Below are 27,118 nucleotides of genomic sequence, written 5' to 3' on the forward strand. Positions count from 1 at the left end.
ATCGGTCCAACCAGGGCTCAGCCGGTTCTGGTCCGAACTGGTCCGAGTGCAGCAGAGGGGAAGGAAACCTCCAGAACCTGCACAGTGACGGTGAACGGCTCCATGCCGAGTTCTTCTGCTTCATTCAGCTTCCTCTGGGTTCTGTGGATCCGTCCAGACATTAGAACATTCTGCTGGGCTGAAAACCATCTGAGACCGGTTCCGACCCGACTTTAGTTCTTCAGCTAAATTTTACACGAAGCAGAAATGGATGAAACAGTTCACTTTGTTTAGCATGCTGCAATAAGAAGACCTGCTTTTATTTTGAAGGTCAGATATTTGAACACTTTGGACGCACCAGATGTTAACATTGAGTTAACTTTCATCATTTCATCAACAACAAACTGTAGTATTTGTATTTAGCATCAGCGCTGCTCCTCTCTGAGACGTCCATGTAAAATGATTTCTCATGCATTTATTATTTTTATTATTTTTACATTATTACTCTGAGAAAAATAACAACTGTTGGACGTTTTCCCTCCTTCATGAAGCTGTAAAGTGAGGAAATATCAGCTGTGAACGTTTCTGGGTTCAGTGACTCATAAATCTATGTTATTCCCTGGTTCAGTAAAGTCATCTGATCGTCCTGAGATTATTAATCTGCTGAATCTTCCAGGTCTGAAGCAGAAAACGGTTTTCTGTTTCCAGGAGAAACTTTACAACTCTGATTATCTGCTGTATTATTTAAACGTTTTCACTCTGAGCTGATTTAAAACTCAATTATTTTCCTCAAACTTTCATTGCAGATCCTCTGAACATGTCTGAGACTCTCCGTTTCATCGTTCCCTGCTGTAGGAACAGCATGAGGAGGTGAAGGAGTTTCCTACCTTTTCCTCGTCTCTGAAATAAACATTCATGTGATGGATTTCTGTGTGAGATGAATGAAAAGGTTGTGGAAGAGAAACTGAGTTTAAACACGTCCAGATGGAAACGGGATTCGGAAAGAGAAGCAAAGATTGCTGTAATTTCCATGAGAGGCGTTTCCATGCCGACAGCATCGCTGCTGCAGGTGAGCATCAGGACTCAAACCTCACAGAAAAACATTAAAATTGCAGGTTTCTGGGTGATAAACTCAGTTATTGGCCAAATGTTTAATTTCTGCTGCAAAATCTGCTTTCAGTTCGTTTCTTTAGAATTTTACAACCTGAAAGATTTTCAAACATCAAGTTTCAGATGTGTGGAAATTATATATACATCTGCTTCATATGTAATTTATAATAAAACCAGCAGAGATTGTTTCCTCAACTATCATTTTAGCTCATATAATCCCTGCTGGGGGGATTTTAACAGCCATTTTGTAACATTTTAATATTCTTTTGTTGTAGAAAAACAGGCATAAATCAATAAAAGTGTTAAGAATTACAGCAGAAAATGGAGGAAAATGATGCAGAGGTGAGAAATATTAATGTAATAAAGTCAGTCAGTCTGAACAATGAATCTATTCATCATCTGAAGACAGATTTTGTCAGGGTCTGTGTTTGTTCCCCTTGTTTGTGCCTTAGTTCATTTCCTTTAGTTATTATTTACTGGTCTCCGAGCCGCTATTCCTTGGACATCCACCAGAGGTCACCTATGTGCCACCCCTGGGAAGCGGCAGAGTTCAACCCGGGCACACACCTGCAGCTCGTTGAGAAGGCTCCTGCCCTGGATATAAGCAGCAGCGCCACTCCGTCTCATCGCCTGAGTGTTTGCTCACCTCGGTACTAAATGCTCCAGAGAAAGGCCCTCTGCGATCTTCGTTGTTGCTAACTTTGTTGTTTCCCTCGTCAGATATCCAGCTGTCTTCCCGTTGTTCCCCGAGACCAGTTACCCCGAGTCTGTGTGAGTCTGTCTCCCCGTTGTGGATCACCTGCCTCCTGTGTCTTCCCCCGACGCTACCGGTGTTGCCGGTTTTGACGCCACCCCTCGTGTGCTCGTCTTCTCCCTGTCGTGGATCCTTCTCCGGCGAAATCCCCTTCGGAGTGTTCCGGGTCAGGAGACCCACGTCCGAACCTCACCGGAGAAAAGAAAGTAACATCACCTTCGGAGCCTTCCGGGTCAGGAGACCCGCGTCCGAACTTCACCGGAGAAAGGATTGTACAAGACCGGAACCTACTCCGCCATCCCTGTCCGCTCTCCAACGTTTTCTAGTTCACGCCACATATCCACCCATCTCAAGTAAGCCCTCTCTGTTTACCTCCGGATCCCTTTCCTACGCAGCCTCTAACTCTGTTCTCTCATCGACAGTAGACGACCTGGTTCTTCATTCCAGTATTCACCACCCTTCCCCTGACTTCAATAAATCATTATTGTATTCATTATCGTCTCTTCTGGTCGTGTTCTCGCATGTGGGTTCGAAATATTACATCCACCATGACAGAACACTCAGGCCAGTTCACGACCTCCGCAGACGCGATCAGAAGAGCGATAACAGACCAACACACTCTACTCCAGTCCCACGAAGCAGCTCTAAGAGAGCTGGGAACCCGCCAAGCGGAAACTAATCTCCGACTAACTGAATTATCCACTTTCTTACAGAACTCTGTTTCACAAGACGCTAACCGCTCCTCTGCTTCCCCGTCTGCTCCGTCAGTGACTCCCGATCCACCGGTCCGTTCCGGGATTCCTGAAATCCGCCCGGCAACTCCAGAGAAGTTCTCTGGGGACATCACAAAAGTAAAAGGTTTTGTACTCCAGTGTACCATTGTTTTCAACCACTCACCACAGAGTTTCCCCCATGATGACTGTAAGATCTCCTACATGTTATCCTTGTTGACGGGCCAAGCCCTAGAATGGGCCGAGTCACGTTTTGAAACAGCATCCAACTATGGGTGTTCTTACCCCGAGTTCCTAGCTGAGTTAAAGGAAATGTTTTGCCAAGAGGCTGAGGGAACATCATCCTCTAGGGACTTGCATGGGCTCAAGCAGGGCCAACAGAGCGTTTCTGATTTTTCCATCAAGTTCAGAATTAAGGCCGCCGCCTCGGGGTGGAACGCTGTGGCGCTCAAAAGCGCGTTTTTTCACGGCTTGAACGAGCACCTTAAGGATGAGCTAGCCACGCTAGATGAACCCGAGTCCCTAGGTGACTTCATCAATCTAGCCATAAGGTTGGACAATCGGATCCGGGCTAGGGCTAGGGAACGTAGCCGCCGGGTCACCTCACCACGTCCCTCCTCGTCCTATACTCAGTCTTCCGCTCAGTCATGTACCCCATCTCCTCTGTTTTCAGGCTCCGAACCCATGCAGCTGGGTAACGCTAGGCTCACGCCCGAGGAGCGCCGACGCAGGCTCCGAGCCCGGCTCTGCATATATTGCGGGGAGCCCAACCATGTGATCGCTAATTGTCCGTCACGTTTAAACCCACAGGTCCGGCAGTAGAAACGGGGACACTGCCGGCACCTTCCACCATCAGACCCCGCCTCACCATTCCTGTCACCCTGTTCACCCAAGACGACTCTCTGTCCCTGTCAGTTCTCATAGACTCCGGTTGCGAACAGAATCTCATCAGCTCCGACCTAGTTTCTCAGCTCTCCGTGCCCACTGAACTCCTACCTGTTCCCCTCCGTGTCACCGCCTTAGATGGCAAGGGTCTTCCACAGATCACCCACCGGACTAAACCTCTGCGCCTGTTAATTTCTGGCAATCACACCGAGGAAATTAACTTCTTTGTTTTTCCCACAGCCAGCTCACCCATAGTTCTTGGATTCAACTGGTTGTTCTCTCACAACCCCCAAATAGATTGGGTCGAGGGAAGGATCAATTCATGGTCTCCCAGATGTCACTCCACCTGTCTCCGTTCCGCAGTCCCTCCGCTGTCCAGGTCATCTACCATGCCGGAGGTGGAATTGCCTGACGTCAAGTCTGTCCCGAGTGAGTACCATGATCTCATCGGTGTTTTCAGTAAGGACAAGGCCCTTTCTCTCCCACCTCATAGGCCGTATGACTGCGCCATCGACCTCCTCCCTGGGGCGCCTCTACCTGGTAGTCGGCTATACAACATCTCTAGGGCCGAGCGCCAGTCAATGGAGGAGTACATCAATAACTCACTCGCTGCAGGTATAATCCGTACCTCTTCCTCCCCGTTGGCTGCCGGCTTCTTCTTCGTCGGCAAGAAGGATGGTTCACTGAGACCCTGCATCGACTATAGAGGTCTCAACCAAATCACAGTAAAAAACAAATACCCGTTACCACTACTTTCTTCAGCCTTCGAGCCCGTTCAGGGGGCAACCGTCTTTACCAAATTAGACCTAAGAAACGCCTACCACCTACTCCGTATCAGGGAAGGTGATGAATGGAAGACAGCCTTCAAGACCCCTCTGGGGCACTATGAATATTTGGTTATGCCGTTCGGGCTGTCTAATGCCCCCTCCTTTTTCCAGGCCCTCGTTAATGACGTCCTTAGAGATTTTATTAACGTGTTTGTTTTCATCTACCTAGACGACATCCTTATTTACTCCGAGTCCCTCGTCGAACACCAAAGACATGTCCGCCTAGTCCTCCAAAGGCTGTTGGAGAATAAGCTCTACGTGAAGGCTGAGAAGTGTGAGTTCCACCGTCAGTCAGTTACCTTCCTCGGTTATGTCCTCGAGAGCGGACAGGTGAGAGCGGCCGAGGATAAGATCAAGGCAGTTCTGGACTGGCCCCGTCCCGAGACGCGTAAGCAGCTCCAAAGGTTCCTAGGCTTCGCGAACTTCTATCGGCGCTTCATCAGGAACTATAGCCAGACTGCATCCCCTCTCACAGCTCTAACCTCCATCAAGAAGGCATTTACATGGACTCCACTAGCTGAAGCCGCCTTCACGGAGCTTAAGTCCCGGTTCTCCAAGGCTCCCATCCTCGTACAACCCGACCCTAGAAAGCAGTTCGTGGTGGAGGTTGACGCCTCGGACACTGGGGTTGGAGCCGTATTGTCCCAGATCACGGACCCTGATCTGAAATTACACCCATGCGCCTTCTATTCCCGCAGACTCTCTCCTGCTGAGAGAAACTATAACGTCGGGGATAGAGAACTCCTGGCCATAAAACTGGCGTTGGAGGAGTGGCGTCACTGGCTGGAGGGAGCAGAACACCCCGTCCTTGTCTGGACGGACCACAAGAACTTGTCGTACCTCCAGTCAGCTAAGAGATCCAACCCTCGCCAGTCCCGTTGGTCTCTGTTTTTTGCACGTTTTAACCTCTCCATCTCTTATCGTCCAGGGTCTAAAAACACCAAGCCGGACGCCCTTTCCAGGGTCTACTCCCCAGATGACTCTGAGGAGAGTCTGGCCCCCATCCTGCCTCCCAGCTGTACGGTTGGAGGCTTGACGTGGGAGATGGAGGACATCATCCGCCAGGCCCAAGTCGCCGAGCCTCCCCCGAATCCTGTCCCCAGGGTAAGATCTATGTACCCTCAGTGGTCCGTGCCCGTTTCCTGCAGTGGATTCATGCCTCAAGGTTCTCCGCGCACCCTGGAATCAGCCGCACCATAGGAATGGTGAACCGCAGGTTCTGGTGGAGGTCGGTACACAAGGATGTCAAGGAGTACGTCTCCGCCTGCACTGTTTGTGCACGCAATAAGTCATCCAACCGACCCCCTGCGGGCCTGTTGCAGCCGCTACCCATCCCCAAACGTCCTTGGTCACACATCGCAGTCGACTTTGTCACCGGACTCCCTGTCTCTAAAGGTATGACCACTATTCTCACCATTGTTGACCGTTTCTCCAAGGCCTGTCACCTCGTCCCCCTGCGCAAACTACCCACCGCCGCACAGACTGCCTTATTACTTATAAAACATGTCTTCAAGTTACATGGTATCCCCCAGGAGATCCTCTCCGACCGCGGACCCCAGTTCATCTCACAGGTCTGGCGCCAGTTCTGCTCCGCCTTAGGGGCCAAGGTGGCTCTCAGCTCTGGGTATCACCCCCAGACCAACGGACAAACAGAGCGCATGAACCAGGAGCTGGAGACCACCCTGCGATGCCTCACTTCCACCAACCCCGATGACTGGGCCCAACAACTACCATGGGTAGAGTACGCACACAACAGTCATATTTCAGCTGCAACAGGTCTTTCCCCGTTTGAGGTTGTTCTGGGCTATCAACCTCCGCTCCTCCCGTCAGACGAGGATAATATTTCGGTCACGTCAGTGCAGCACCATATCCGGAGGTGCCACCGGATCTGGAGTGACACCATCTCTGCCCTGAACAACTCGTCTGCTACCAACAAGAGGCTGGCCGACCGACGAAGAGTCCCGGCGCCAACTTACTCCGTTGGACAGAAGGTATGGCTGTCCACACGGGACGTTCCCCTAAAGTCCATGTCCAAGAAGTTGTCCCCTAGGTTCATCGGGCCGTTCGAGATTCTGGCGCTGGCTGGTCCCGCAGCAGTTCGCCTACAACTCCCTCCGTCCCTGCGAATCCACCCTACCTTCCATGTGTCGCAGGTTAAACCAGTACATTCCAGTGAACTGTGCCCTCCGGCCGAACCCCCTCCACCCACCCTGGACAGAGATGGCCAACCGCTCTTTGCCGTCCGTCGCCTCATTGCCTCCCGTCGACAGGGTCGGGGCTACCAGTACCTCGTTGACTGGGAGGGCTACGGCCCCGAAGAACGGTCCTGGGTCCCCGGATCGTTCATAGTCAATCGCACCCTCATTAGGGAGTATTGGGACTCTCAACCCTCGACCTCTGATCGGCCGCCAGGTGGCGTCCGTTGAGGGGGGGGTACTGTCAGGGTCTGTGTTTGTTCCCCTTGTTTGTGCCTTAGTTCATTTCCTTTAGTTATTATTTACTGGTCTCCGAGCCGCTATTCCTTGGACATCCACCAGAGGTCACCTATGTGCCACCCCTGGGAAGCGGCAGAGTTCAACCCGGGCACACACCTGCAGCTCGTTGAGAAGGCTCCTGCCCTGGATATAAGCAGCAGCGCCACTCCGTCTCATCGCCTGAGTGTTTGCTCACCTCGGTACTAAATGCTCCAGAGAAAGGCCCTCTGCGATCTTCGTTGTTGCTAACTTTGTTGTTTCCCTCGTCAGATATCCAGCTGTCTTCCCGTTGTTCCCCGAGACCAGTTACCCCGAGTCTGTGTGAGTCTGTCTCCCCGTTGTGGATCACCTGCCTCCTGTGTCTTCCCCCGACGCTACCGGTGTTGCCGGTTTTGACGCCACCCCTCGTGTGCTCGTCTTCTCCCTGTCGTGGATCCTTCTCCGGCGAAATCCCCTTCGGAGTGTTCCGGGTCAGGAGACCCACGTCCGAACCTCACCGGAGAAAAGAAAGTAACATCACCTTCGGAGCCTTCCGGGTCAGGAGACCCGCGTCCGAACTTCACCGGAGAAAGGATTGTACAAGACCGGAACCTACTCCGCCATCCCTGTCCGCTCTCCAACGTTTTCTAGTTCACGCCACATATCCACCCATCTCAAGTAAGCCCTCTCTGTTTACCTCCGGATCCCTTTCCTACGCAGCCTCTAACTCTGTTCTCTCATCGACAGTAGACGACCTGGTTCTTCATTCCAGTATTCACCACCCTTCCCCTGACTTCAATAAATCATTATTGTATTCATTATCGTCTCTTCTGGTCGTGTTCTCGCATGTGGGTTCGAAATATTACATCCACCATGACAGATTTTAGGTTCCATTGTGTTCAGAAACAGAAAACTTTCAGGATTTCTGCTCATTCTGAGTCACTTTGAGGTTTTATTGTGTTTCTGCTGACAGGTTGAAATGTAGAAATGTTATTTTTTCACAACATTCCTGACTCAATTATCAGCTCGTCTGAACACGAACAAGAAAACCTCCTGAGAATAAATCACAGCTACAAGTCAGGACATTAGAATATTGTGAACAAATGTTTTTCAGAGAGAGAGAACTGAGTGTATAATCTATATTCCTGACTCAAACTGAAATGGTTCTCATTTCTTGATGATTAAGGCTCAAAGAAAATAAAAAAACCCAAATTAAGTATCTAATAGTGTAAAACTGGTAGAAAGTTAAGTGGAAGGAGAAAGTGCATTAGGAAAAGGAACAAGGGTAACATCTCTTCAAGTCCAGAGTGAACTCATGGACTTTATGGTTTTATATTCATTACTGTAAATGAAAACGTTTATTTTCCCAGCATGCCGTCCTCCTCCGAGCTGCTGAGCGTGACCTTCACATCAGAGGTCATGACTACATTCATATTCGATAAACTGGATTATTATTGAAAAGCTCGTTTCAGTAGCTGAATGTTTGGAAACAGCGTGAGGAGTTTATTGTTCTTTTTACTCAGTAAATTAAATCTGTTAGGATGATTTTCTTCTCACAGCCATAAAACCAATTAGACGTTAAATAATACAGAAATGTTTGATAAATAAAAAATATATCAAAGCCGTTTTAATCTGACAAATGAACCTCAAAAGAAGATATATTCTAATATGAAATTTACTTTTTCTTGTAGGAAAAAAATATTTTGAGTTTCTCTCTGCGGGAACTTTTTCTACTAGATTTAATCTGAAACTTTCTCACTTCAAAATGTTTTCCTTAATCACATTAATGAATTAATGCTGTTTTCAGTCTAGAGTTAAATAAGGTGGACATGTTCTTCTGCTCAGGTGTTGGTCTTTATGTTTGGACGCGTGTTGTCGGGTCAGAACCTCTGGATGACCGACTGCAGCTGCAGAAACATTAAACTCATAATTATATTAAAGCTCTTGTGATGTTTGAAGCTTGTTTAAAATGACATGAGAGGCTCTGAAGCAGACCTTCACACTGGAGACAGACCTTCACACTGGAGACAGACCTTCACACTGGAGACAGACATTCACACTGGAGACAGACCTTCACACTGGAGACAGACATTCACACTGGAGACGTTCTCAATCAGACCTTCACACTGGAGACAGACCTTCACACTGGAGACAGACCTTCACACTGGAGACAGACCTTCACACTGGAGACAGACCTTCACACTGGAGACAGACATTCACACTGGAGACAGACCTTCACACTGGAGACAGACCTTCACACTGGAGACAGACCTTCACACTGGAGACAGACCTTCACACTGGAGACAGACATTCACACTGGAGACAGACCTTCACACTGGAGACAGACCTTCACACTGGAGACAGACCTTCACACTGGAGACAGACGTTCTCAATCAGACCTTCACACTGGAGACAGACCTTCACACTGGAGACAGACCTTCACACTGGAGACAGACCTTCACACTGGAGACAGACCTTCACACTGGAGACAGACCTTCACACTGGAGACAGACGTTCTCAATCAGACCTTCACACTGGAGACAGACCTTCACACTGGAGACAGACCTTCACACTGGAGACAGACATTCACACTGGAGACAGACATTCACACTGGAGACAGACATTCACACTGGAGACAGACATTCACACTGGAGACGTTCTCAATCAGACCTTCACACTGGAGACAGACCTTCACACTGGAGACAGACATTCACACTGGAGACAGACCTTCACACTGGAGACAGACCTTCACACTGGAGACAGACATTCACACTGGAGACGTTCTCAATCAGACCTTCACACTGGAGACAGACCTTCACACTGGAGACAGACCTTCACACTGGAGACAGACATTCACACTGGAGACAGACCTTCACACTGGAGACAGACCTTCACACTAGAGACAGACATTCACACTGGAGACAGACCTTCACACTGGAGACAGACCCTCACACTGGAGACAGACATTCACACTGGAGACAGACCTTCACACTTGAGAAAGACCTTCACACTGGAGACAGACCTTCACACTAGAGACAGACATTCACACTGGAGACAGACATTCACACTGGAGACAGACCTTCACACTAGAGACAGACATTCACACTGGAGACAGACCTTCACACTTGAGACAGACCTTCACACTGGAGACAGACCTTCACACTGGAGACAGACCTTCACACTGGAGACAGACCTTCACACTTGAGACAGACCTTCACACTGAAGACAGACCTTCACACTGGAGAAAGACCTTCACACTAGAGACAGACATTCACACTGGAGACAGACATTCACACTGGAGACGTTCTCAATCAGACCTTCACACTGGAGACAGACCTTCACACTAGAGACAGACATTCACACTGGACACAGACCTTCACACTGGAGACAGACCTTCACACTAGAGACAGACATTCACACTGGAGACAGACCTTCACACTGGAGACAGACATTCACACTGGAGACAGACATTCACACTGGAGAAAGACCTTCACACTAGAGACAGACATTCACACTGGAGACAGACATTCACACTGGAGACGTTCTCAATCAGACCTTCACACTGGAGACAGACCTTCACACTAGAGACAGACATTCACACTGGACACAGACCTTCACACTGGAGACAGACCTTCACACTAGAGACAGACATTCACACTGGAGACAGACCTTCACACTGGAGACAGACATTCACACTGGAGACAGACATTCACACTGGAGACAGACCTTCACACTGGAGACAGACATTCACACTGGAGACAGACATTCACACTGGAGACGTTCTCAATCAGACCTTCACAGTGTAGAAAGACCTTCACACTGAGACAGACATTCACACTGGAGACAGACCTTCACACTGGAGACAGACATTCACACTGGAGACGTTCTCAATCAGACCTTCACAGTGTTGACAGACCTTCACACTGAGACAGACATTCACACTGGAGACAGACCTTCACACTGGAGACAGACATTCACACTGGAGACAGACCTTCACACTGGAGACAGACATTCACACTGGAGACAGACCTTCACACTGGAGACGTTCTCAATCAGACCTTCACAGTGGAGACAGACCTTCACACTGAGACAGACATTCACACTGGAGACAGACCTTCACACTGGAGACAGACCTTCACACTGGAGACAGACATTAACACTGGAGACGTTCTCAATCAGACCTTCACACTGGAGACAGACCTTCACACTGGAGACAGACATTCACCCTGGAGACAGACCTTCACACTGGAGACAGACCTTCACACTGGAGACAGACCTTCACACTGGAGACAGACATTCACACTGGAGACAGACATTCACACTGGAGACAGACCTTCACACTGGAGACAGACCTTCACACTGGAGACAGACCTTCACACTGGAGACAGACCTTCACACTGGAGACAGACCTTCACACTGAGGCTCTGATTCCCACTGATTTCCTGACTGAAGGTCAGGAACAGGTTGGTTTGACTCAGTGAACCACAGCAGCTGGACGTGGAGCTGATGATGCAACTTTGGTTCCCAACAGAACCGAGCCTACCGGACTATCAGAGGGGAAAACAGCCTGAATAAGATCTTTGATCTAAACCCCAGAAACCCAAATACCCCAAATGCAGGTGGTTGATTAGAAATGGACCAGAACCCAAAAGAACAGCAGGATGGATTCAACCGGCTGACGATATCTCCTTCAGTTAAATACAGAAATGTTTCTGTAATCTTTACTTCCTGTTTTACTTTGAAACTCAGCTCAACCTGTAATGTGAGTCTGGTGTCTAAATATGTTACTGTAAATGATACAGCTTTTATTGTAATTTCCTTCTAAAAGATGACAGATAATTTCTTCGTTCTACATGTTAAAACAAACTCCAAACTCTTTTAGTTCCTGTTCATTTCCTGTGTTATTGCTCCAGTTTTACTGAACTGGTTTCCAGCCTGGATTAATTCATGTTCTGGTGTTTCCTGTTCATCTCTCTGGTTCCTGTTTCATCATCTTGCTGCTTCTGGGATTGAAGTGATTCATAGAAGAAGAAAAGTTTAGATTCAGATTCCCATCGCATGATGCAAACATGCGACCACATTACGGCGTTGTAAGCTCTGTAGGCGTCTCGTTATTTTGCTCCGATGTGGATTCAGATTACATCTCACGCTCGGCTGCAGGCCAGAACCCTGGAAGACGAGCAGGCAGAAACATTTCAGCTGACTCAGTCAAACAGGACTGAACTGGAAGCAGAGCAGCTCAAACTTTATAGACGCAGTGAAAGTGATTCAGAGTTAAAGTGGATTCGTATAAATCTGTTCAGTTTCCTCTCTGCTCTTCCTCAGGCTGACGCTCTTCCTCCTCCTCCTCCTCCGTCCTGCAGCTGAGCTGATCCTTGTCACAGCTGGAGAAACGAGATTCACTGGAGAGAAACAAATCAGTCATGTTTACATCTGTCTGCCTTACATCTCCTCCACTGTGAAAAACACTGAATTTCTTCTGAGTTTCTTCAAAAACAGCAGAATTTACCAGCCTTGGATTTAAAGCTCTTCAGATTATCTGTCTTTGTTTTTCTCTGGTTGGAAATGTACCAGTCTACTGCGCTGTTATAAACCAGATAGATTCTTTTTACTCCAGAAAGGGTGAAATGAAAATAACAGAAACTCTATTCATATGAAGTTCTGATGACCACAATCAGTCACAGTGATGCATTTCTAAAGAAAGTCTTTATTCTGCTGTTATTGTCCAAACTTAAGTAAAATTCACAGAACAGAATCAGATTTATTGGCCAACCTTGTGCAGCTTTCAGCTTCACAGACTCACAGCATAAAGTAACGACAGCAATAAAAGATAAAGAAACAATATGTACAAAAATATACATCTGCAGACGATACTTTTACCGTTTTTAATAAAGGAAAGGATATTTTGTGACTCAGCTGAGTCCTCTGGCTGAAGGTTTTCCATCAGGATCTGTGGTGGACGGTTTAAGTGAAACGCTCTAAACAGTTTGTGTCCAGGATGTGTGGGGTCTGCAGAGGCGCTCATGAAGTTTTCTTCTCTGAACAGAGTTCAGGATGATGAGTTTCTCCAGAGTCAGAGCAGCTTCAAGTTATTCAGAATAAATCTGATTGGTCGCCTGTCAGCAGGAGCTAATCCAGGTTTCTGGATTATAATCTGTGCTGACTCCGGTCAGGTGATGTCATCACTGGGCCATTGCTGACATGTTTGAGAAGGTGTGAGTTGATTTATGTCAGTGATATAAAAGAAGGAAGGATTTGGCTGCTTGGGATAAATCTGGTCTTAATCCAATCAGACGTGGACAGATTTTTAATCAAAGTGTCCTAGTTAAAGCCCTCGTTAGTTCCTGATGTTGCTCAGATTTGTTCAGATTTCTTTCAGGAACAAACCTTCGTGCTTCAGCCTTCCCCTCCCGTCGTCTGTCAGGTTTTTATGACCGTTTTTCAGAGAGCAGAGCCACAGAGGGGTTAAACCTGTTTTTACAGCCCATCCTGCTTTAATTAGCTTCATTTAATCCCATCATCAGTTTGGACCAAAGTCTTTAAAGTTGAGGTTTTCCTGAGGAAGAAGTTTCCTCTGAAGGTTGTTCATCAGCGGCTGAGAGACAGATGAGGCCATAAAATAAAAACCAACGGCTTCTCCAGATACTCGGTGACCTTTTCTCTTCACGGCTCTGGTAATTGGACAGAACCGCTTGGTCTGCTGCCAGACCCAGAAACAGGGGGGCTGCTCTCTCAAGCCACTTCCACTCCGTGTTTGTGGGATGAATTTTGCTCGTTTATGCTTTTTCCTTTTGGAGGTCACCTGTTGGAGGCATCACCTCCCAGCCTCCAGCTCCTGTTTTCAGTTTCTTTCTCTGATTCATGCAACGCCGCGTCATGCTGCCGAGTTTCTCTGTTGGGTAAATCTGTGTTTTATGTTGCACTGCAGAAACTTCATGATTGGACAAAAAACATTTGAGGTTATTCCTTAAAGTGTGATCTAAAACTTCCTGCCTCACCAGGTTGTGGATGTGAAGTAAAACCGTGGAAAGAATCAGTTTCTCCCACCAAACTGGACGGCCGTCAGCAGAATGAATTAACTTAATGATGTGAGAACGCTGCAGCACATGGCATTTAGAAAGATGATCGCTGTCTTGTTGCCAGTTGGTCCTCAACCTGTGGTAAATCTAAACCCGTCGTCCTTTTCTCTACGTTTCCCTCCAGTCATCTCTACATTTCTACAGAACATCGTTGACCCGTCTGATGAGGCCTCAGCCTGACTGACCACAGGCTGGTGAAATCAGACCCTTGTTCTTCTCTTTGCTTCATCCAGAGGTCTGAAGAACTGACCGTCTGCTGGAGGCCTGGATTCTGCTGACGTTTGAAATGAGTGGATCTGATTTTACCCGACGTTTATCCAGAAATAAAATGTCTTCAGCGTTCCTCTGAGTTTAACTGCTCAGTGTTTTGAAGAACGAGCAACATGAACAGAGCAGCTTTGTTCTCTTCCTCTGCTGCCGTCATCAAACTACAAAACAGCAGAGAACATCAACACCTGGTTCCAAACTCCTTCTGGATCACTTTTACATGCTTCAGAAATCTTCTAGTCCTTTTATCCTGACAACATGAAGTGGTGGATTAGAGTAAAGTGCAACCGAAGCTTCCTGTCAGGGTTTCTGAAATCCTTACAGCCGCAGTTTTAATTAAAAATGGCGGAGCTGCAGTTTCTGCCACATCTATTCACTTTGGCATTTCTATTGAATGTTGGAATTAAAACTGACATTTACATGTCATTTAAGAAATGCTAGTGATTATTCTTCTGCGTAATTAAGCAAAGTATTAGTCGACTGATGTCTTGATCTCTCTGAAGGAGAACTGGGCTGTAATGAGGCTGAGAGTCAGACGAGCTGAACTGGATAACAGCTGCAGGCGTCGTTTCAGCCATTACAGCGAAACCCTCTTCAGCTTTTCAGGCTCTAATTTCAACTTAAGCAGTCTAAGCCACATTTGACTCACAGTTACAAACATGCTAATTATTTTTTTACCCTGAGAAGTGCTGCTGTCCAAACGCAGCATCATGACAGGAGTATTAATTACCAATCTTCCCTCGCTGCTGCTTTTCTTTTTGCCAGGATTCGCTCTGCTCTGCTAGCACAGTATTAACAGGAATCACATTGTTACGCATCATATGGATGTTTTAAAGTTTTAGTGACCCTCGGCACCCAGATGGAGTCACTGGATGTTCAGTTACTGGCCTTTCATCCACACTTTTCAGTTCAGTTCATGCATTTATATGTTCATGTTGAGGCTTTGCAGACGTCTGCAGGGAGAGACGCGACTCAGGCAGACATCATCATCTCTGCTTACATTTTACAAATTAATCACCAACAACATGAGCATCTGATCCATCAGATCTGCTTTTCCTGAGTTGGTTTATGATGATGAGAACATGTGAAATCAGTCACACATATCTCAGGTTGTCTTCACCTGAAACTGCAACCTGAGCGTCCATCGCTGCAGAAATCATAAAATATTTAACAGGATTTTCAAATCATTACTGGTTTTATTTTAACCCCCCAGTAGAGCATCGGTCTTCAACCTGCGGCTCCGGAGCCAGAAGTGGCTCTTCATGACTTTAAAACCAGCTGTTGTTTAGACATCTGAGGGTTTTAACTGTTTATTACTACAATATTTGCATTCAATTTCCACACTAAAAGCAGTACACTTTAAGATCTGCATAATTAAATCTACATCATTTTTATTTTTTGCATATTTTTACGTCTGACAGAAAGAAGATTCTTCCTCTTTTGGCAAAATTTTGTTGATTTTAAACTGTAGAAGAAAAAAATGGCCGATCTTTAAAAATGACAAAATTTTACCTTTAGTAGATATATATACAAATATATATATCTTAAATTACAAGTTGTCATTTTTAAGAAAGCTGTGTGACGTTTGCAGCTCTAAATGAGTTTTATTCTGAAAAATGTCTCCCTGTACCCGTGACCTTTGACATCTGACGAGGTGGTCTGATCGCCACGGCACCACGTCTACGTCTCACTCTTTGTTTTTCTGCATATTGTAGGAAATTACAAAGACGGTTATCAAATTAAATCTGGGTCTAACGAGGCACAAACAGATTCTGTCCGATTATAATGCGCCCGGCTCAGGTTGGGTTCAAGCTGCCCTCTGTGAGCCGCCGAGCCGCCGTGGACACATTCATTACTCCAAATCTGCATGATTATTCATCTGCTGTCCAGAACAGCTTGTTTCTTCTTCTGAGATTTGCTGGAATGCCAGATGGTCAGTCCGCTGCCTGTCTGATCCCAGATCTGCTGGGTTTTTTGCAGCTCAGCTCAGCAGCTGACGGCTTCAGTTGTTGTTTTTTTTTCCTGACCGTTAAAAGATCAGCTGAGTTCACACTGAGGTTGTTTCAGCCGGTAAACGGCTGCTAACGCGCCTGCAGGTTTCCACCAAAACATTTTTGGGTTTTTACATGAAGTGAGGAGGAAGTGAAGTCAGCCAGAGGGAAAAACCTGCTGAAGGTGAAACACATGGTGGTGAATCCATGTCAATGTTTGAGCAGACGACAAAGCTGCAGCTGTTAAAGACTTTCTGCTGCTGCACATTAGCTGAACGGAGCAGACTCTAATTGGTTGTGCTGTCGCGTTAATTGGCACCTGGATAATTGGATTTAATTACTCTGCATCTGGGAAATTACTGTTTTACATTTATCCCATCACAAGAGGTCGTCTGAGGAAGCAGCTCATTGTTTGTGGTTTTCTGTGGTAATTATGTTCAGAAGTCAAGTATCTGTCCTTCATTCAGCAGAAAAGATTCACATCTTTTCCAGTTTTCATCTGTTGGTCGTCAATAAAAACAGGAAACCGACTCAATGCAGTTTATTAATGAATCATCAGATTGAAACAATATTGATCTCAAGGTGGTTTATAAGTAAAACTGGTTCTTTTTTAATGTTTTTCCCCCAAAAGACTTTAATTGTTCCCATTTGTTCAGTTGCATCAGTGGAAGTGAGTCAGATTTATTGTTTGGTTGTTTGTCTCCAGGTGGAGCTCAGAGCTGTGGCTCATTGTCGTCTCCCCAACACAGTGGTCCCCAAACTACGGCCCGCGGGCCGGATCCGGCCCGCCTCCACATTTGGTACGGCCCCCTGAACAATACCAGAGAGCATTCAGATTTTATTTTCAGATATTGTATTTTCTGGTTTATGTGTGGATATTTCTTCAACCACCAGGGGGCTCTTTAGCATCCATCCATTTTCTTACACCCTTGTCCCTCAGTGGGACAATTAACTGGACAGTCATGTTTTTGGACTGTGGGAGGAAACTGGAGTACCCGGAGAAAACCCACCATGCACAGGGAGAACATGGAGACTCCATGCAGAAAGACCGGGAATCGAACCCAGAACCTTCTTGCTGCAAGGCAACGCTCTACCAACTGCGCCACTGTGCAGCCCTCATTAGCAGGAAGTGTGTCCTGTAAACTGTGGGTGTTTTGTTTTGCGTGGCGCATTGCTGCCATCTGTTGGACTTTTAGGGAACTGCTTATTTAATCAGTACGGCTGTTTGCTAGCGGTAGAGCAGATGAACAGTGGCGTAGCCAGAGGGGGGGCCAGGGGGGCCAGTGCCCCCCCTGTCATCTGATTGGCCCCCCCAGTGCCCCCCCCCCTGATGATTGACATGTAACAGCACCAGGTTATTCCTGTACATTATTTGGAATCATTCTAAGCCAACCTAATATCTAAAGAAGAAAAACAATAATAAATATATGAAAAGAAAATTTATAAAACTTTATATAAGTCCATGTGACATAAATAAATAGATTTTCATCAGGCGCGATACCAGCCTCCTTTATACTCATAACAAGCTGATATTCTTCTCCTGGATGTTTCAGTTGCTGCTGTGGTGAAACTCAAAGGCTAAAGCACTTCATACCTGGTGGTGATGGTAAAACACCAATAAGTTATTTATTGATCCTCCGCAAAAAAATAAATAAAGGAAAAACCGAAGAGGGACCGACGATGTTCTAGTTTGGATCAGAGGTGGCGCTACAGTTTTTTCGTTGTCCGTCAAAGAAAAAAAAAATTTTATTTCCAATTTGTAGTCATCAAATGAAACATTTATTATTTCTCTGTTGGAACGTTTTTGAAATCAGGTAACAATTCACGAAATGACGTGATTAGAAGACGGCAGAACTCTGATCGGTTCCTGATCCCTCATCACTTCCTCCAGAAGCGGATCAGCTGCTGGACGCTCCAAAGCCTCTGGTCCGTTAAAGCGTCCAGATCAGAGCTGATTCTCTGACAGATATTGTTCTTAGTCTGATTAATAATGAGCTCCACGATGTTCTCTGTGCGTAAAGTTGAAACTGTCTGAGCACCAAGTGGTCAGCTGATCACAGGCTGGACAGAAACCAGGGAACTGCTCTCTGTTCTCATCAAGACGAGGCGAGGAGGGAATCTGACATGTTAACTCAGTTTTTACTGGTCTGGTTTTTAAAACACCATTAACTCAGCAGTGTAACTATATATTGTATATTTGGCATTTGTCGCCTCATGTGTGATTAACTGGAGCATTTATTGCCCAGAGCTCTGCGCTTGTTTCTGCTTAACGGATCTGCACTTTCATTTCTTTCCTCTCTCAACAGTCAGCTGTTGTTCCTCTACATAAACTACAATAAGTAGATCATAACATTCTCTTTAGCTTTTCTCTGTGTGCTGCAAACTCATTAAATGTAAACTCATTAGAAGCCGAACCTCCATCAGGCAAATAATTCAAATAATCCAGAACTATTGTTACCTGTCCAAACAGAGCTTCCTAACCAAGGTGTCCATAACTCTTCAACATGCTGTCAGCTCCCGGTCAGAAAGACGCATTTAGTTCAGTGTCCATGAGATGATATTCAGAAAGGATCTTTTATTTGATTGATTTTAGTTTCCTCTGCGATGAACTCTGCGTAAAGTCTATCATGTCTCCATGTGCCCCAGTCAAAGGTGTTAATTATAACATGTCAAATGACAGAGGGGCTTAAAAAATAACCAAATATTCAGTTTGGTTATTTTTTTAAATTATATATATATATATATATATATATATATATATATATATATATATATATAGATGTGCACACACACATTTAAAATGTTGCCCCCCCCCCCCCCTAGAGGTAGTCCTGGCCCCCCCTTGGCCCCCCCAACTTTATAAGTCTAGCTCCGCCACTGCAGATGAACACGTGTCTGTTATTAACTCCGCTTTCAGGTCGAGTTCTTCGAAGCCTGTAAGTAGCAGCTTATACTTCAAAACGAGCCTTTATGTTGACATATGAGGAATTCAGATGTTAAAGTTACTTTGCTTGTCTTTTAATAATTTTGTCTCTTTAAACTGTCGATCTTCAACAACCTGATGGTTCCTGTGATTTCTGTTTCACAAATATTTAATTTCCCTTTATTAATTATAAAGTATTTCTATTTTGAACTGAACGATCTTCACTCTGTTACCGTGTTCTCCGGGTTCTACCCGGCAACCCAAAAATGGAGGGAATCACCATAGCAACCATGACTCCGCACTTTTCCAGCCTCTGGTTGTCACTAAAAGGATTCTCCTGTTTCTTCTCTATTAAGTTTTAATATTTTGTTTGCTTTGTTTTTTCCCGGCAGATTGAAGAAACCCTCTCAGCTTTCTTTGTGCTGGACGTCAGACCGATTATATCTCTGTCTGCTTTTAACGGTCAGAACTGACCACTGATGCATGAATTATTGAAAGTCAGAGAAAAACAGGAAATGGATGCTTCTTTGGAAAAAAGTAGCCAAAGGAAAGAGAGACAGAGAGAGAGAGAGATCATATCAGATGATCTGTTTTCTGAGGGTCTTGGTGAATCTAATCTCACGGTTTCTCAAGCATATCTTAGTGGCTTTTATTGAGTAAATCTGTCTCCCAAACTCAAATTTAATGCTTGTTTGGCTGCAAACTGCTGAAATATTCCTTCCATGTAAACAATGTTTTAAAGGTTGTTGTGATAAGATGTTTAATGTGTTTCCGTGGTGATTTGCAGAGCCTGGATGCGAGCCATGGTTAGTATTTCAGACTCATGGGAAGGTTCTGCAGGCGGTTCTGATCCAGACAGGCAGCGTGTGAAGCTGAGCCTCTCCAGGAGGACCTGGGCTGTTTTCAGGGTTTCACATGTGAAGCTTTAAGAGATTTACTGCTTCTTCAGAGGCTAACACGCTAACAGAATCAGGCTAACACGCTAACAGAATCAGGCTAACACGCTAACAGAATCAGGCTAACACGCTAACAGAATCAGGCTAATACGCTAACAGAATCAGGCTAACACACTAACAGAATCAGGCTAACACGCTAACAGAATCAGGCTAACATGCTAACAGAATCAGGCTAACCTGCTAACAAAATCAGGCTAACACGCTAACAGAATCAGGCAAACATGCTAACAGAATCAGGCTAACACGCTAACAGAATCAGGCTAACATGCTAACAGAATCAGGCTAACACGCTAACAGAATCAGGCTAACACTCTAACAGAATCAGGCTAACACGCTAACAGAATCAGGCTAACACTCTAACAGAATCAGGCTAACACGCTAACAGAATCAGGCTAACACGCTAACAGAATCAGGCTAACACGCTAACAGAATCAGGCTAACACGCTAACAGAATCAGGCTAACACGCTAACAGAATCAGGCTAACACACTAACAGAATCAGGCTAACACGCTAACAGAATCAGGCTAACATGCTAACAGAATCAGGCTAACCTGCTAACAAAATCAGGCTAACACGCTAACAGAATCAGGCAAACATGCTAACAGAATCAGGCTAACACGCTAACAGAATCAGGCTAACATGCTAACAGAATCAGGCTAACACGCTAACAGAATCAGGCTAACACTCTAACAGAATCAGGCTAACACGCTAACAGAATCAGGCTAACACTCTAACAGAATCAGGCTAACACGCTAACAGAATCAGGCTAACACGCTAACAGAATCAGGCTAACATGCTAACAGAATCAGGCTAACACATTAACAGAATCAGGCTAACACGCTAACAGAATCAGGCTAACACGCTAACAGAATCAGGCTAACACGCTAACAGAATCAGGCTAACACGCTAACAGAATCAGGCTAACACACTAACAGAATCAGGCTAACACTCTAACAGAATCAAGCTAACACGCTAACAGAATCAGGCTAACACGCTAACAGAATCAGGCTAACACGCTAACAGAATCAGGCTAACACGCTAACAGAATCAGGCTAACACGCTAACAGAATCAGGCTAATCCTCTAACAGAATCAGGCTAACACGCTAACAGAATCAGGCTAACACACTAACAGAATCAGGCTAACACTCTAACAGAATCAAGCTAACACGCTAACAGAATCAGGCTAACACGCTAACAGAATCAGGCTAATCCTCTAACAGAATCAGGCTAACACGCTAACAGAATCAGGCTAACACACTAACAGAATCAGGCTAACACTCTAACAGAATCAAGCTAACACGCTAACAGAATCAGGCTAACACGCTAACAGAATCAGGCTAACACGCTAACAGAATCAGGCTAACACGCTAACAGAATCAGGCTAACACACTAACAGAATCAGGCTAACACGCTAACAGAATCAGGCTAACACGCAGACTGATGTAGCCGATCAGTCGGCTGATTTAGCCGCCACTAATCTGGGTTTAACTCGTCAGACTGAGATCAGATTTCATCAGTAACTCTTGAATTGCTGCAGACCTGCAGCCAGCGAACAGGACGACTGTTGGAGCTGATGAAGCAGGAATGAGGAGGATAAGCATCCAGAACCGGCTCAGTTCTGATTAAACTGATTCCTGCCACATGCTTTTCACTCATCTGCTTTATTTTTAGCTTCTTGGCAAAGTTGCTGCTCAGAGATGATGAAGTTAGCAGGAATAAATAAATATGTGAAGCTTTAATGGAAGCAGCGTGTGACTGAAAGCCAAAGCGGTCGATACGTGTCTGAGGTTCAGTGACTGATGACGAGAGGAAAAATGCTGAACATTGTTGAGTTTAAATGACTTTTCTGCTTTTGGCTGATTCAAACTCACGTCTCATTAGAGACGTCAGTAAAGGTTTGTTTTATGATCCGTTCTTCAGAGCTGGCCTTCAGTCTGATGCTTTCTACTTTGCTTTTGGCAGAGTTAGCCAGACTCTGGATGGAGGTTCTGGTTCCAGTCGGGTTCCTCCTGTAGCTGTGACCCAGAGTTACAGTCGGTCCGTTTTTGACGTTTTGGTCCAAAAGAAAAAGCTAAAGAAGAGAAAATGAACCAGAATCTGTTCTTCTGCTAATTTACTGTGATTTCACTCTGACTCGTCTTCAACAAACCAACTTCTGATTGGCTGAAGACGACGTTGGAGGGGCCTAGTCAAAGTAAATATTGTGGCATGACTTAAAATGGACTCAAACACGCGATCGCAGTCGATGCTGCTAAAGGCAACACAACCGAGGCAAACATGTTTTATATATAAGTTTGGATTTTTTTTTCTTTCATAACAAACATCTTGATTTATAAACTGCATTTTATGTTTACTGATGTTTTCTAATAATAAAAAAGGTTTGAAGTTCTGAAACCCTGAAGTGTGAAAAATGAGCAAAGAAAGAGGAAACCAGGGACAGTGTGGATCAGAAAGTTTTTATGTGATCAGATAAAGGATGAAAAGTTCCTGATGTCTCATGTTTCTGTTGAGGAGGGTAAAAGTCATTGATTAAAAGTTTGTGTTTGTTCTGGTGAGCTGGAGGATGATCCTGTGATGCTCATTATCCCGGAGCGACGGTGAACCCAGCTGGAACCGTGTAATTACGATTCTCTGCAGATCCCCTCGTCTCTGCTCACCGCCGCCGGAGCGTCAGAGCAGAGAGGCTCAGAGAGCAGCCTGCCAGCCGCAGATAGGAAAGAGCCAGACGTTCCTCCGTCAGCGTCACATCCAGCTGGACCTGACGGCGGCCCGCTCCGGCCCGGTTTCTGCTCCAGGGAGCTGCAGCATCCCAGCAGCGCTGCAACGCATCATCACCACCGGAGCAAAGCGGGGACTGTAAAAGTCCAGGTTTTATCACTTCCTTTCTGAAATCACCAGTTTAGAGAAAACATCACGGTGCTGAAGATCCAAACTCCTCACCGTCCCTCCAGGCTGCTGCACAGCAGGACGCTCCGATTGGGTCAACATTTATTCTCCTGAGCAGGAAAACCTTCCAGGTCGGATCATTTGTTACCTTGCTGAGTTTCTGAGGGGCTTTAAGGAAGTTTTCACACCTGATAGTCCGGTCGACCCGGTTCTACTGGACCCAGAACATCTGCTCCACCTCCAGCTGCTGTGGCTCTGAGTCAAACCAACCTGTTTCCCTCCTTCAGTCCGGTTGACCCGGTTCTACTGGAACCAGAACATCTGCTCCACCTCCAGCTGCTCTGAGTCAAACCAACCTGTTCCCCTCCTTCAGTCCGGTTGACCCGGTTCTACTGGAACCAGAACATCTGCTCCACCTCCAGCTGCTCTGAGTCAGACCAACCTGTTTCCCTCCTTCAGTCCGGTTGACCCGGTTCTACTGGACCCAGAACATCTGCTCCACCTCCAGCTGCTGTGGCTCTGAGTCAAACCAACCTGTTCCCCTCCTGGCCTGTGGGGGCGCTGCACCAAGAACCACTGAAGACACTGAGAGCAACTTCCTTCTTCACCAGATGGAAACAAGATGGAGGCGTCAGATTTCAGTCATTTCTCCTGCTAGCGCTAGGCTAACATGTTTGTTTTGGTTGTATTACCCAGAATCCTGTGCGCTGGAGTCCACTTCCTGCTTTTGGAACGGTCTCCGATCCACTTAGCGTTCACATATGCATTCAAACCGAACCAGAGCTCACTTCAACCGAACTCAGACTGAGGCCTGGAGGACCAGAGGTCAGAGGTCGATTAGCGCTCACACCTGACCAACCGGACCAGCAGATTACTCCACTTAAAAAAAACATGTGATTTTATAATTGACCCATCAGTGGAACTAGAACAAGCAGGAAGTTGATTCTTTCTCTTATTAACACTTTCTGTGGAGTTTTGACCAATTAAACCTTTTCACGAGGAAGGAGAATCTGCAGGAACGTTCCGGAGTCGACGGGAAGTTTTTGACCTTTGAACCTGGGAGTGTTGTTACAGATGATCTGTTTATCACAAGAGTTGAAAGGTCAAACTTTGAGAGAGAAGCCCAGCGGGAACATCCAGAGTGGAAAAGACTGTGATCCATTCTGGGTCTGAGTCCCGGCGGAGCGTCTGCTGGAGACAAGAGGAGGAAGAGGAGGACGTGAGGAAGAGGAGGATCCGTGTTGACTCCGGCTTATTGAGTTCACGCCTGGTGTTGTCGGGTGAGCCGGAGCTGAAGGATGAGCAGAACTGCAGCTCGTATCGATTTATTCAGGATTTATTTCTGAATCATAAGCTGCTGCAGCAGGAGGGACAAAACATGGAGACAATTCTCCGGCTGGAGGTTCTGGTTCTGGTTGGAGCTCAGCATGAGGACGAGAGATGTTTACTTTCTCATCGGTTGTTTGTCGCACTGGAGACTTAAAGCAGAGAGAAATCCCTCTACGGGAGGCTAAAAGGGTCAAATTTAACAGCCATGCAATAACTCAGTGTTAAAATCGAGAGAGCAGCTTAAGCACAACATAAAATCCAGATGTTTTTTCTCTCTCCTGATTTTAGCTACTTATTGTTAATGAACGTATAAAATAATCCTACATCAGTTTTTCTCTTTCTTCTTGTTTATTTTCTCAGTTTTCTCAAACCTCCAGCTGGTAGAGAGCCAGGTTCTGGTTCTGGTTCTGCTGGAGGTTTCTTCCTGTTAAAAGGAGTTTTTCCTGTCCACTGTCGCCACATGCATGCGACAGAATGTCGATCCGTCCAGGAGGAATAAATCCAGCAACCTGCTGGATTTAATTTATTAAATTTATTTAATAAATTAAATAAATTGAGTTGAATAAATTGAATTATTTAAATAAATATAATTTATTAATAAATTAAATAAATTGTATTTATTTAAATAAATTATTTAAATAAATATTTAAATAAATACAATTTATTTAATTTATTAAATAAATTGTATTTATTTAAATAATTTATTTAAATAAATACAATTTAATTTATTAAATAAATTGTATTTATTTAAATAATTTATTTAAATAAATACAATTTATTTAATTTATTAAATAAATTTAATAAATTGTATTTATTGAATTTATTAAATAAATACAATTTATTTAATAAATTAAATAAATTGTATTTATTTAAATAATTTATTTAAATATTCATTTAAATAAATTATTTAAAATTTATTAAAATTTTAAATAATTTGAATAATAAAGTGAGTGATATTAATATTTAATATCTAGGATTGTTGGAATGTTTGTATAAATGAACTGAAATGACTTTTTTTTTGTAAAGTGCCTGAAGACGAAATTTGTTAAATGGCACCAATGGAATAAACTGAATAAAAACTGAAGCTTTTGAAATGGCAAAACATTCAGAAATATGTTTGAGCAGATTGTGTTTCCATCATAAAAGTGATCAAATCTTTGTCTGTATTCTGCTAATGTCAAAAACAAAACTATTTTGAACTTGTGTTGTTTCCATTAAATAAGAAATGCAATTAAAACACATGTGAATAAGTTTGTTCACACAATAAGTCATTAAAAATCTATGGATGTAAACGCTGACATGACATATATTCATAACTGAGCTCATCATCTATCAGCCAATCAGAGACGTCAGGAGCTGAGCAGCAAGCCCCGCCTACTTTCACGGCATTCTGGGAAAACTGGACGTGGATTCAACTCGTTGGAATGACATGAAACTATATGAGCTGTGAGGCTGTGATGCTCTGGTGGAGGAAGAACTAAAACAAACCATCATCCTCCTCCCACTTCCTGTTGTCTTCTTTGTCATTTCCTCCAGTAGTAACAGCTGGTTGTTAATCACGACTTGTGTGATGTGAAAATGTTCACAATACATCATAAGGTTGAAAAATCCATATAAAAAATCATCCTATTGTAAAAACGTTTCATTAAAAAACATGTTTTTAGAAACAGGTGATTTAAGAATTAAGAAAATAAATTTGTTTGCTCTCAGTTTGTTCAGTTCGATGGTTCATGGAAACAGCTACTGACGCTCTCCAGCCACTTCAAACAGCCAAAGAAACCAGCAGCAGCAGCTCTTGTGAATGACCTTTGACCTGCAGCCTGTCCAGCAGCTGAAGAGACGGTGAGCTGGAGCAGGAAGTCCCACACAGGCAGAACCTCAGTGACTGGATCAGAACCAGAAGCAGAAATTCATTCAGCACTTTGAAACTTTTCATTAAGGAAATCTGACCTGAGTGAAGCCGAGAGAAACACAGCAGCGCCTCGCTCGCCCCGGTTAACCCGCCAAGAGAGAGAGGGAGGGGGAAGGGAGAGAGAGAGAGAGACACAGAGAGAGGGGGAGAGAGAGACAGACAGACAGAGAGAGACACAGAGAGAGAGAGACAGACAGAGAGAGAGACACACAGAGAGACAGACAGAGAGACACACAGAGAGAGAGAGAAAGAGAGACAGAGAGAGAGAGAAACAGAGAAAGAGAAAAAGAGAGAGAGAGCCTCTCTCTGCTCAGAACTCGCCTGGTTCTGAAGATCGGATCTGAAACACAGTCTGGTTTCTGCTGCTAATATCTCAGCACATGAAACAAAACTAACTGTTCATCCAGGAGCTGATTTAAGACAATTATTGCTTCATACGGATGAAACGGATCCAGCTGGATTGTCAGATTATTTCACAACATGGAGAACATTTCTTGGTAGAAGTGAAATAATATTCCAGCTGAGCGATAACTGATTGGTTCTCAATATTAAGGAATTATTGACTTCAAAACATTTTCCTATTTCTCTCTCCTTCATAATGATCTCGTTCGCGCAGCAGTGACGTCAGTCTGCCGGCTGAACTTTGCCCCCTGCTGTGCGCTAATGTAACTTTGCATCATGAATCAGTTTTTAAGAGAAATGTTGTGATAGTTTCCTTATCACAAAGGAAACCTAAGCAGCTTCAGAGGCCGGCGTCCAACAAGCAACAAATGATTAATTACTGCCAACTTGATTCATTAAAAGATAGAAAGTGCAAACCGAGCAGAATAAAAGCCGAATCGATCAGTTTCATTTGGAAAAGCGCTTAGAGTGGCTCTGGAATATCTAACTGTCAGGTTTAACCCCTGACATAAGTATATAACTCTGCAAAAGAAACACGGAGACAGAGATTAGAATTCAACTCGCTGCGAGGAGAGGTGTTCGGAGATGCAACCAGTCACATGCCCCAAACAAACTCTGGCTTGCATTCCGCTC

The 27,118-nt window shown here is 45.0% G+C and overlaps 1 long non-coding RNA gene across 1 annotated transcript; it reads left to right on the forward strand.

Moving 5' to 3' along the window:
• The first annotated feature begins 1,644 nt into the window (after positions 1 to 1,644).
• On the forward strand, positions 1,645 to 2,337 carry LOC145555069 (uncharacterized). The gene is made up of 2 exons (XR_014091142.1): positions 1,645 to 1,739; positions 1,810 to 2,337. It is a non-coding gene; the product is annotated as an uncharacterized LOC145555069 (long non-coding RNA).
• Positions 2,338 to 27,118: the final 24,781 nt, after the last annotated feature.

Source organism: Poecilia reticulata, chromosome 15, assembly GCF_904066995.2.
Source record: "Poecilia reticulata chromosome 15, P_reticulata-male-v2, whole genome shotgun sequence".
Classification (NCBI taxonomy): Eukaryota; Metazoa; Chordata; class Actinopteri; order Cyprinodontiformes; family Poeciliidae; genus Poecilia; species Poecilia reticulata.